Source organism: Gopherus flavomarginatus, unplaced genomic scaffold, assembly GCF_025201925.1.
Source record: "Gopherus flavomarginatus isolate rGopFla2 unplaced genomic scaffold, rGopFla2.mat.asm mat_scaffold_662_arrow_ctg1, whole genome shotgun sequence".
In the NCBI taxonomy this organism is placed as follows: Eukaryota; Metazoa; Chordata; order Testudines; family Testudinidae; genus Gopherus; species Gopherus flavomarginatus.
This window is the reverse complement of record NW_026115135.1, coordinates 37,210-47,601: the sequence shown is the minus strand read 5'-3', so window position 1 is coordinate 47,601 and position 10,392 is coordinate 37,210. Positions and strand designations below refer to the sequence as shown.

Here is a 10,392-nt window from a genome sequence, read left to right as displayed (position 1 = left end):
GGGCAAAACCTTTTTTTAAAAAAAGGTTTAAACCTATAAATAGAGGAACAAAAAACTTAACAAGACTGTTAAGGAAATATTGCTAATACAAGACTTTGACCGTTATGGGGAGCAACCACATGGTAAGAAACCTTACTATAATTTGCGTGGGTCGTCAAGGTATTATACTAGCGTTATGCTCAGTTAAAAGGCAATATTTTTTCTTTTAAATAGGACGAGGCCTTTTTTCTTGACATTCCAGATGCCGCGCTACAAGCTTTAAACTTTGGTAAGCTAATTAATATGCTACACAAGAATAATTTATTTTTAAGATAAAAGGTTTTAAAAAAATTTATTTTTTTAATTTAGAACAAGATGGAAGTCAAAACCACCCAATAGTTTTCCTGAAATTACAGAAGAAGGTGTGAACTGTTTTTCAAATATGTGTTTTTTAAAATAAAAAATCTGTAGTTGGAAATAGTGTGCATTTTAGGGGCTTGAAAACCCTTAAAGCTTTTATTGTACAAAAGTTGCCGTTCTACCGCCCCTGCGTGGTGTAAACTATAATTTAAACGCGGTTTTTAGCTCGCTTATTGCAAAAACGTTTTTAAAATATATATTTTTTGGGAACAGCTTTGTTGTTAGTTAAAAAAAAGCCGTGCTAAAAAACATTCTGTTTATGTGTATCGGCAGACTCATCAAGCGTTATTCCTCAAGAAGAAATGTTGAAGGTGAGCGCGCTTAAAGAGGCCAAGAAATTTCCCTTTGAGGCAGCTGCAGTTGGAAGCAAGGGTATTAAGCACAGCGATTTTGAACAGCCCTGCGCGTCCAAATCTCTTATTGCACAAAACCAGCCGGCACTAAAAAAGGCCAAAAAGTCTACCTCTAAAACAGCATTCGTTTTCAGGGAGGGGGGGGAAAGGGGCTCAGAGCCCCCTCCCAAGCTTTTGAACCACCCAAAGCTACCTCTACAACTTCCAGGAACCATGGTAAGCGAGGAAGAGGAGTTAAAGCCCCTAGTTTTCAACAGACCTTTGCCTCCCCGACCCAAAACAATTAGCTTTAAAAACAAACAACTCTGTGGAAGCAACCATGTTTACGCATGGTTTGAGCAGGGTGAAGAAGTTAATCCCCCGGGTTTTGGAACCCGCAAAACCCTTGCCAGAAATAAGAATGTTCCTGTGGGGCTGGCTGCATCTGTTGCTGCTTTTAACTAGCTGTTAGTGTTTGTACATCTCTAAAGCGTTTAATAGATAAAAAAGTTTTCAAAGCTAATTCTTGAGGTATTTCAGAAACAAAATTTTCCAGAAGAAAGGGTGGTTTTTAGACAAAAAATAGCAGATACACGGGCACTAATTAAAAAAGTGGAAAGTGCGATAAAGGGGGAAGGAAGAGGCTGACTGCACATGAAACCTAAAAATGAAAAGAGGGGTAGGGAAAAAAATGGAAAAAATCTAAAATAGTAAGAAGGCTTTTGGCCAAAAACATAAAAAAAACCAAAGCTATTTTAAAAAACAACCCCCCCAACCAAGAAAGGGAAATAGACCCTCCCACCCCTTCTTCTTCTTCTGAAGGTCCAGATTCCCCCGCTCCTGATACACCACCACAGGTGTATTTGGAGCGTGTAAGATACTGGATAAGACCCCGAAGGAAGTTTAAGGCTTATGACTATTTTGAAGAATTTCGTTTTGCTAATTTGGATAGAGTAACGGGGTTCACAGAAACCATGGTGGCCATCGACATCGCTTTTCAAAATTTGCTAGATGATATTAATAATCAGGTGGGCCCTGAAGATTTTTGTACAGCCACGCTTAGATGTCCCGGGGATAAATCACCAGCTCTTTTCTTTACGGAGGCCTTGGGAAAATTTAAACGACGTAGATTTTTTAAATAACATCGTTAATGTGTTGCAAAGTAACGCAGAGATTGTGTGGTCCGAAACTATACGCCTGGCTGTTACACTTATTAATAACAGGGTTGGTGGAGTTGGGTCTGTAAGACCTCTAAAAACTATTACGTGCAGTAAAATTTTTGAAAAAAAAAGAAAACATTTAATTGATTTAAATAACCAGGGTGACAACCTGTCTTTTGCCGGTAGCATGCTGGCTCTTCTATCAGATAAAAAAGTTACAGATGCCCAGCTGTTAGAGGGGGCCAAACACCTTCATCAGGAATTGGGGTTTTCGGACCAAAAAATGATTAGCTTGACAGACGAGAGCTCTTTCGAAGTGTGCTTGGGGGTAGCTATTACCGTTACGTATTATGAAAATGAAAATTGGTGTTTTTTTACAACGGGGGGTGTACAGCCTTCCCACGGCCTTTGAATTTAACGGGTGTTTTTTCACCAGTGCCCCATTTACTATTGCGAAAATGATTACAACCCGTTGCTTAAGGCAACCCACGGACAGCTGTACAACAGAACCATCATTAAGGCTGAATTTTCAAAAAGCCAGGGGTTTTAGGTAAGGACTATGCTAGCAAACGATAACCAGGTGGAAAAAAAGCTGCCACAACCTTTGGTTCCTAGAGACGCCCTTTACGGTGCTAGAACAAACGCCATTTACCGTTATTACAAACCGCAGCCCGGGGAGCCGGTTCATTACTACGATTTTTCCAACCTCTACCCTTTTGTTAACAAAACTAATCAATATCCTGTAGGACATCCCGTTATTGTGTATGAGGGTTTTGGGGATATCTGCCAGTACTTTGGCGTTGCCAAGGTTAGAGTGTACCCTCCAAGAGGTTTGTATTTTCCCGTGTTACAATACAGGGTTGATGGTAAACTAATGTTTCCCCTGTGCGCACTTTGTGCAGAAACAAAACAAAAGGACCCCTGCAGGCACAATCAGGAAGAGAGGGCTTTAACAGGGTCTTGGTGCCCTATAGAGTTGGTGGAGGCTTTAAACAAAGGGTACAGTAAAAAGGGGAGTGGAATCCACCCCATTGGATTATTTAGGAGATTTAACTAGCGAAATACCCCCAGATGATCACATTGTGGAGTTTGTGTCCTCGGGACCTAAAACATACGGGGACAAACTGTCCAGCGGTAAAACCTCTATGAAATTAAAAAGAATCACACAACTCTTTCGCTAACAAGAGGACTCCTAAAGGGTGGCATGTTTCTATGAAAGCCTTGGCAGAGCTAAACGTGCCTACGGCAATCGTAGGGCATGTTACCAATGAACAATTTTTAGAGCGTCTAAAAGTAGGGCTAAAGCCTGTCAAGGCCACAAGTAGAACCACCCCTTTTAAAAACGTCCCTGTTAAAAAACGAAAAATCGACTGGTTAACAATGTAAAATAAAAGACGTAAATAAAATTTTATTGGTGCACCTCTTTAAACACACGCAAGATAAACACGTTTGAACATGTTGAAACATGCTTAAAACAGGTCTGGACATGCCGGGTCTTCAAAGACGGTTACAACAGAAATTAACACAGAACTACACAGAGGACGCCCAATTGACCTGACACAAGCTAAAGCGCTAAGCCTGTGGAAAACCGTCTACGGGGGTAATTTTAAAATAAAGACGCAACGTGTGATTTCTAAAAAAGGGGATCAAGAAATAGTATCTAAAACAAAGTGCATTGTTGAAAAGGGGAATCAGCAAACCATTACCGATGAAATATTTATCGTTTCAGGGGTTTTATTAAGAGGACAAAGACAGGTGTATGCATTACAAGATTATGAAGGGGAGGAAGTCGTGCGGTCTTCTTATCCTGAAGACTTACAAAAAGTAAACCCTAACGAGGACTGCGTTTACATGGTAGAAAATTTTTTAGCAGAAAAAGGTCAGGGAATAAACAAATTTTTTTTGTAAAATGGAAAGGCTGGCCTAAGAAATTTAATAGTTGGCTTAAAGCGTCTCAAGTGCACTACCTTTAATAAAAAAATGACTGAAAAAAGTTTTTACATGACCCTACCAAGCAACGCCTGAGCGGGGGTTTTTCCTCAAAATACTAGTTCCAATTTTACAATAAAACTAGCCAAGCCTTTAAATTTAATAAGGCGGTGGGATGTCGCTTTATCGGAAATTTATTATTGTCACTTTTGGAACACGCTTCTTTACGAAACAGCATTTACTTTAGCCTCGGAAAAAAATATCAACCTACAACATGGATTCCGGCTATTATTCAATCATTCACCATTTAATAGAAATCATCACGAATATAGACAAAGATGCCGAAAAACCAAATACCTACGTTATTTACAACCCTGTTACTAGAAGCGTTCAGTTAAAACCAAACGATGGAAAGTAGTTTTTTTCCACAGTGGGTAAATTGGCAACAATATTGGGAATGCTTTCAAATCATCCGTGTAGGATAGTACCCCGCAGACATTACGGGGTGGTTAACTCTTTATACGTGTACACGGATATAGTGGAACATCAGTTAGTGGGGGACTACTATGTGCCGCTGTTGCGCTGCGTTCCCATCCGCGGTAGCAACAACGAATTTCTTACAATAATGTATGACAAACCGCATTACGTTCCCTTAAGAAAGCAGCACATCAGAAACGTGTGCTGCAAGGTGATAAAAGATGACTGGTCGGACATTGATGATGATGCCCGGGTGCCCCGAATAGACTACCTCATCGCCACTCTTTTTAACCAGCTGGATGTTACTTTAGGCGATCGTATTAATAGCTAGAGCAACAATTGTTACCCTTAGAGAGCCTTAATAGAGCTAATTTTAAACGAAAAGCCACGACAGCCTCGCTACGCAATTTGTTTTTTTAAAGAAAATCTACTGCTAAACGGTGTAGTTTTAAAAATTAAACTAAGTTGCAAAGATGTTTTTTGCCTTATGAGCGGGATTGAAAACCAGTTATGAAGTACACATTATTTCGGTTTCTTTGCTTTTAAATCGTGCAAAAGTAACCCTGGAGGTTCGTTTGGGGCACGGCGAAGCTTTAATGATTGTCAACGCTAAGTATCCCGTAGACCGGGTAAGCATAAAGGTGTTTAGCATACCGGCCGGCAGTCGTGTCAGTTACCAGGAAAACCTTTTTTTAGGACAGCTACTCAAGCAGCTAGTAGTAGGTTTTATAGATAACGACGCCTTCAGCGGCAGCTACGTTAAAAATCCTTTTAACTTTAAACATTATAACCTTAATTTTGTGGCCTTGTATGTGGATGGCGAACAGGTGCCAGCAAATCCCCTACAACCCGATTTTGAAAATGGAACCGGCGATGAATTTGCCCACGGCTATACGCTGTACGCCTTTGATTTGACCCCATATCAGGAGTCCGCCGATCATTATTCTTTAATTAAAACTGGAAACCTGAGAGCGGAAATTCGGTTTTCAACGGCTTTGCCGTCTACGGTTAACATGATAGGGTATGGGGTTTTTGATAACGTGCTCGAAGTAAATCATAGCAGAAACGTTCTGTTTAACTATATGTAATCATGCACACCGTGCAGCTACGTGATATTTTATCAAAGGACCCTTCTTTTTTAGATGCTTTTTCTAGCGACTGCTTTCGAAAGGTTTTGAGTCCGGAAGACCTTTGGGGCATATTGTTAACATCCAACCCCATAAGTTACAGGGGAACATTTGTTGGCCCTTTATTTTCCAAAACGGGGGCCCGGCGAGTTTTTGACTCCTGCGGTTTTTCCGAAGACAGTAACAGTCTATTATGAATTTTTTAAACCGTAACTGTGATAAAGTTGTGTTTCATCAGAGACAACTTCAGGACCTCCTAGCAGTAACCTGCGGTTATCATTGGATTTTTTTCTTAAACAACGTAATAAGGGTTTATCTTTTGATTGTATTTTTAAGTTGTACACAGATGATTTACCAGAAAATGACCGCTTGGTGGTGCAATTTGTAAAAGGAAGAAGACCGGCATGCCCAGACCTGTTTTAAACATATTTCAACATGTTCAAACGTGTTTGTCTTCTCGTGTGTTTAAAGAGGTGCACCAATAAAATTTTGTTTACGTCTTTTATTTTACCTTTTTAACCAGTCGATTTTTCGTTTTTTAACAGGGACGTTTTTAAAAGGGGTGGTTCTACTTGTGGCCTTGACAGGCTTTAGCCCTATTTTTTGGAGCTCTAAAAATTGTTTATTGGTAACATGCCCTACGACGGTCTTAGGCACGTTTAGCTCTGCCAAAGCTTTCATAAAAACATGCCACCGTTTAGGAGTCCTCTTGTTAGCGAAAGAATAAGAGCCGGTTACCCCCTGACTATATCAAGCATGTGAGACCCCTCAATCGCTTTTCCCCCGTACACAAGCGGCAGTTATCAGCCCAAGAAGAAACATCTTTACGCTGTTTAAGCTTATTTAACAATATTTCAGCTTTTTTTTATAACGAGGGTTTACCTCTCCAATACCTCCAGAATAACAAAGTACGATATACCTCCCTGAACTTTAGGAGGTTGAATCTCCTCTTGCTCTTGCTCTTGCTCGGGGAAAAAAAAGAGGTTTATTTTAGTCTTTTCCATTTCACCACTCTTGGCCAATACCAGGTATCTTTGCAGGACCCCCTCGTAGAGTTTAGCCTTTTCGTAGTCGGATAAACCGGTTCTTTGAAGAATGTCTTTCATTTCTGAATCCAATTGGCGAGTGGTTGTGGTTCACGTATGTTCTTCACCGCTAGAAGTCCGACGAGGTACAGTTTTTTCAGTGTGTTCCGTTACCTGTTAATTAAAAGGCTTGACAGCAGGGGGAGTGCAAAGCTTAACAAACGACCATTAAAGCCACCGGTTTGTTTTACAATAAGATTTTTTTCTTTTTAGGGATAGCTTTTTATCGTTTAGCTTTTTAATAATTTTTCGGGTTTTTTTTTAACGATGCTTATTTGTCGAGGTTTTAGAGGAACGTTTCCTTTTAAAGTGTTAAGCTCTATATCTGAGATGGCCGCTGCTAGGTCGTCAGAAGCCGTAACTATTTTTTATGGTTTTTTTTAAAGGAGTATGCATAGGGCCGGTCTGTGGGGAAAAGACCTGTTTTTAACCTGAGGTTTTCGGACGCTGAACGTTTAAATCCACCAGCAGATACGCGAAGGGTTTTTTGGTACCGTGATCAGAAGCCTCCAAAAAAATTGTAGTTTATCGCGGGGATTTTTAAAAAGAACCATATATTTAGTATATAAATTAATTGTACGGCTTTTTTCCCTGACAAAACATATTTTGCACAATGAACAGAATACTTAATTTTTTGTGGTGTACGTATTTTGTAATGGCTTCTTCAATTTCAGCGCTTTCAGAAGCAGACTCCACTAGATCATCAATAACAACCACATTCACTTTATTACGAAATAAATGGTCATCATTAAATGTGTTAGGTAATCTTCAAAAATGTAATACATGAAAATTTTTGGAGCAACTCTGTATACAGCGGTTATCATCAGCTATAATACCACACAATATTTTCAGGCATACATGAAAACAGTTTGTTGACCATTTTCTACCAACTGATTTATAAAATAAGATTCTCCAGAATTTGAGGGACGACAGAGCAAAAAGTAAAAGGGATGAACAAACGTGGTTTTTCATAATTATTAATACCCGTACGGCAAAGTTTTAAAAGGCTCCTCGAGGGCTCTTTTGCCGTAAATCTGTAAAAGCAGCAAAGAATCCTCTGGCACCTAATAAACTAACAGACGTTTTGGAGCATGAGCTTTCGTGTGTGAACACCCACTTCCTCAGATGCATGTATCTGAGGAAGTGGGTATTCACCCATGAAAGCTCATGCTCCAAAACCTTTGTCGTGAATGACTTCTTGGGGTTTTTTTTGAGTCCTTGTTTCTATTAACCAGTGTTTTTTTACCCTTACGATTCCTGGCTGCTGTGTTACGATTTCTTTTGGGTCCTATCCCGCGGGGTAATCCCAGACGAGCTCTTTTAAGCTTTCAAAATTATTTTTTTCAGTGTTTCCTGAGTTAAGTGTGATTCCTTTTAATTTCATAGAGGTTTTACCGCTGGACAGTTTGTACCCGTATGTTTTAGGTCCCGCGGATACAAACTCCACAATGTGTAAATAATCCCCTGGGGTGGATTCCACTCCCCTTCTTTACTTACAAAAATTATAGAATCCGTATGATGATAAAGACTCCGCTGCTGTAAGCGGTCTAACAAGCGGTCGACCTCTAGCCCAGCATAAGCGGTGGTAAAGCACGCTATAAACAATTTAGTGTTGCTGGAATGGGTGTAGGGTTCTTTTGCGTACTTCCAAGACACTACGGCTGTGTCATCATCGATAAACTCGCACGATGACACATCGTAATAAGGTACAAAAACTTACTTGAAGAGCTCGTCAGTGTCTGTTACTATACTAGTATTAGTCAAATTTGTTCGCTGACCAAGTCTTCCCCACAGGGAATTTAAAAACAGCTTTGAGATTTGTCTTTTTGCGGGGTTTACCTTAATTTTTTAAGACGCAGACACACACCTTCTTTTTCACGGTGCTCTTTAAGGTACTGTTCTTTTTTAAACTTGTCCGTACACCAGTGAGGGAACCCCAAGGCCTCTTGTTTTCGTCTTAGGTGTGTTTTAATGTAGTCCGAAAACAGGGCATCCGAAGAGCGGCTAAAATGCCAGACTTCATAACTTTCAGCGATTCTGTACCCTCTGTTTAAAGTCTCCACCAACTCTATAGGGCACCAAGCCCCTGCTAGAGCCCTCTCCTCCTAACTGTGCCTGCAGGGGTCCTTTTGTTTTGTTTCTGCACAAAGGGCGCAGAGGGGAAACATTAGTTTACCATCAACCCTGTATGGTAACACGGGAAAATACAAACCTCTTGGAGGGTACACTTTAACCTTGGCAATGCCAAAGTACAGGCAGATATCCCCAAAACCCTCATACACAATAACGGGATGTCCCACAGGATATTGTTTAGTTTTGTTAACAAAAGGGTAGAGGTTGGTAAAATCGTAGTAATGAACCTGCTCCCCGGGCTGCGGTTTGTAATAATGGTAAATGGCGTTTGTTCTAGCACCCTAAAGGGCGTCTCTAGGAACCAAAGGCTGTGGCAGCTTTTTTTCTCGTAAAAAATTTTCCACCCGGTTATCGTTTGCTAGCATGTCTTGCCACTCGTGATCCCACACGGTCCTTACCTCAAACCCCTGCCTTTTTAAAAACTCAGCCTTAGTGATGGTTCTGTTGTACAGCTGTCCGTGGGTTGCCTTAAGCAACGGGTTGTAATCATTTTCGCAATAGCAAATGGGGCACCGGTGAAAAACCACCCGTTAAATTCAAAGGCCGTGGGAAGGCTGTACACGCTACCGGCAAAAGACAGGTTGTTACCCTGATTATTTAAATCAATTAAATGTTTTCTTTTTTAAAAAATTTTAATGCACGTAATAGTTTTTAGAGGTCTTACAGACCCAACTCCACCAACCCTGTTATTAATAAGTGTAACAGCCAGACGTATAGTTTCGGACCACACAATCTCTGCGTTACTTTGCAACACATTAACGATGTTATTTAAAAAATCTACGTCGTTTAAATTTTCCCAAGGCCTCTGTGAAGAAAAGGGCTGGTGATTTATCCCCGGGACATCTAAGCATGGCTGTACAAAAATCTTCAGGGCCCACCTGATTATTAATATCATCTAGCAAATTTTGAAAAGCGATGTCGATGGCCACCATGGTTTCTGTGAACCCCGTTACTCTATCCAAATTAGCAAAACGAAATTCTTCAAAATAGTCATAAGCCTTAAACTTCCTTCGGGGTCTTATCCAGTATCTTACACGCTCCAAATACACCTGTGGTGGTGTATCAGGAGCGGGGGAATCTGGACCTTCAGAAGAAGAAGAAGGGGTGGGAGGGTCTATTTCCCTTTCTTGGTTGGGGGGGTTGTTTTTTAAAATAGCTTTGGTTTTTTTTATGTTTTTGGCCAAAAGCCTTCTTACTATTTTAGATTTTTTCCATTTTTTTCCCTACCCCTCTTTTCATTTTTAGGTTTCATGTGCAGTCAGCCTCTTCCTTCCCCCTTTATCGCACTTTCCACTTTTTTAATTAGTGCCCGTGTATCTGCTATTTTTTGGTCTAAAAACCACCCTTTCTTCTGGAAAATTTTGTTTTTGAAATACCTCAAGAATTAGCTTTGAAAACTTTTTTATCTATTAAACGCTTTAGAGATGTACAAACACTAAACAGCTAGTTAAAAGCAGCAACAGATGCAGCCAGCCCCACAGGAACATTCTTATTTCTGGCAAGGGTTTTGCGGGTTCCAAAACCCGGGGGATTAACTTCTTCACCCTGCTCAAACCACGCGTAAACATGGTTGCTTCCACAGAGTTTGTTTTTAAAGCTAATTGTTTTGGGTCGGGGAGGCAAAGGTCTGTTGAAAACTAGGGGCTTTAACTCCTCTGCCTCGCTTACCATGGTTCCTGGAAGTTGTAGAGGTAGCTTTGGGTGGTTCAAAAGCTTGGGAGGGGGCTCTGAGCCCCTTTCCCCCCCCTCC

The 10,392-nt window shown here is 40.6% G+C and overlaps 1 long non-coding RNA gene across 1 annotated transcript; it reads left to right on the top strand.

The window, feature by feature from the left end:
* Positions 1-201: 201 nt before the first annotated feature.
* Positions 202-885, top strand: LOC127042597 (uncharacterized). Its single transcript, XR_007771981.1, has 3 exons — positions 202-268; positions 349-401; positions 673-885. It is a non-coding gene; the product is annotated as an uncharacterized LOC127042597 (long non-coding RNA).
* The last annotated feature ends 9,507 nt before the right edge of the window (positions 886-10,392 follow it).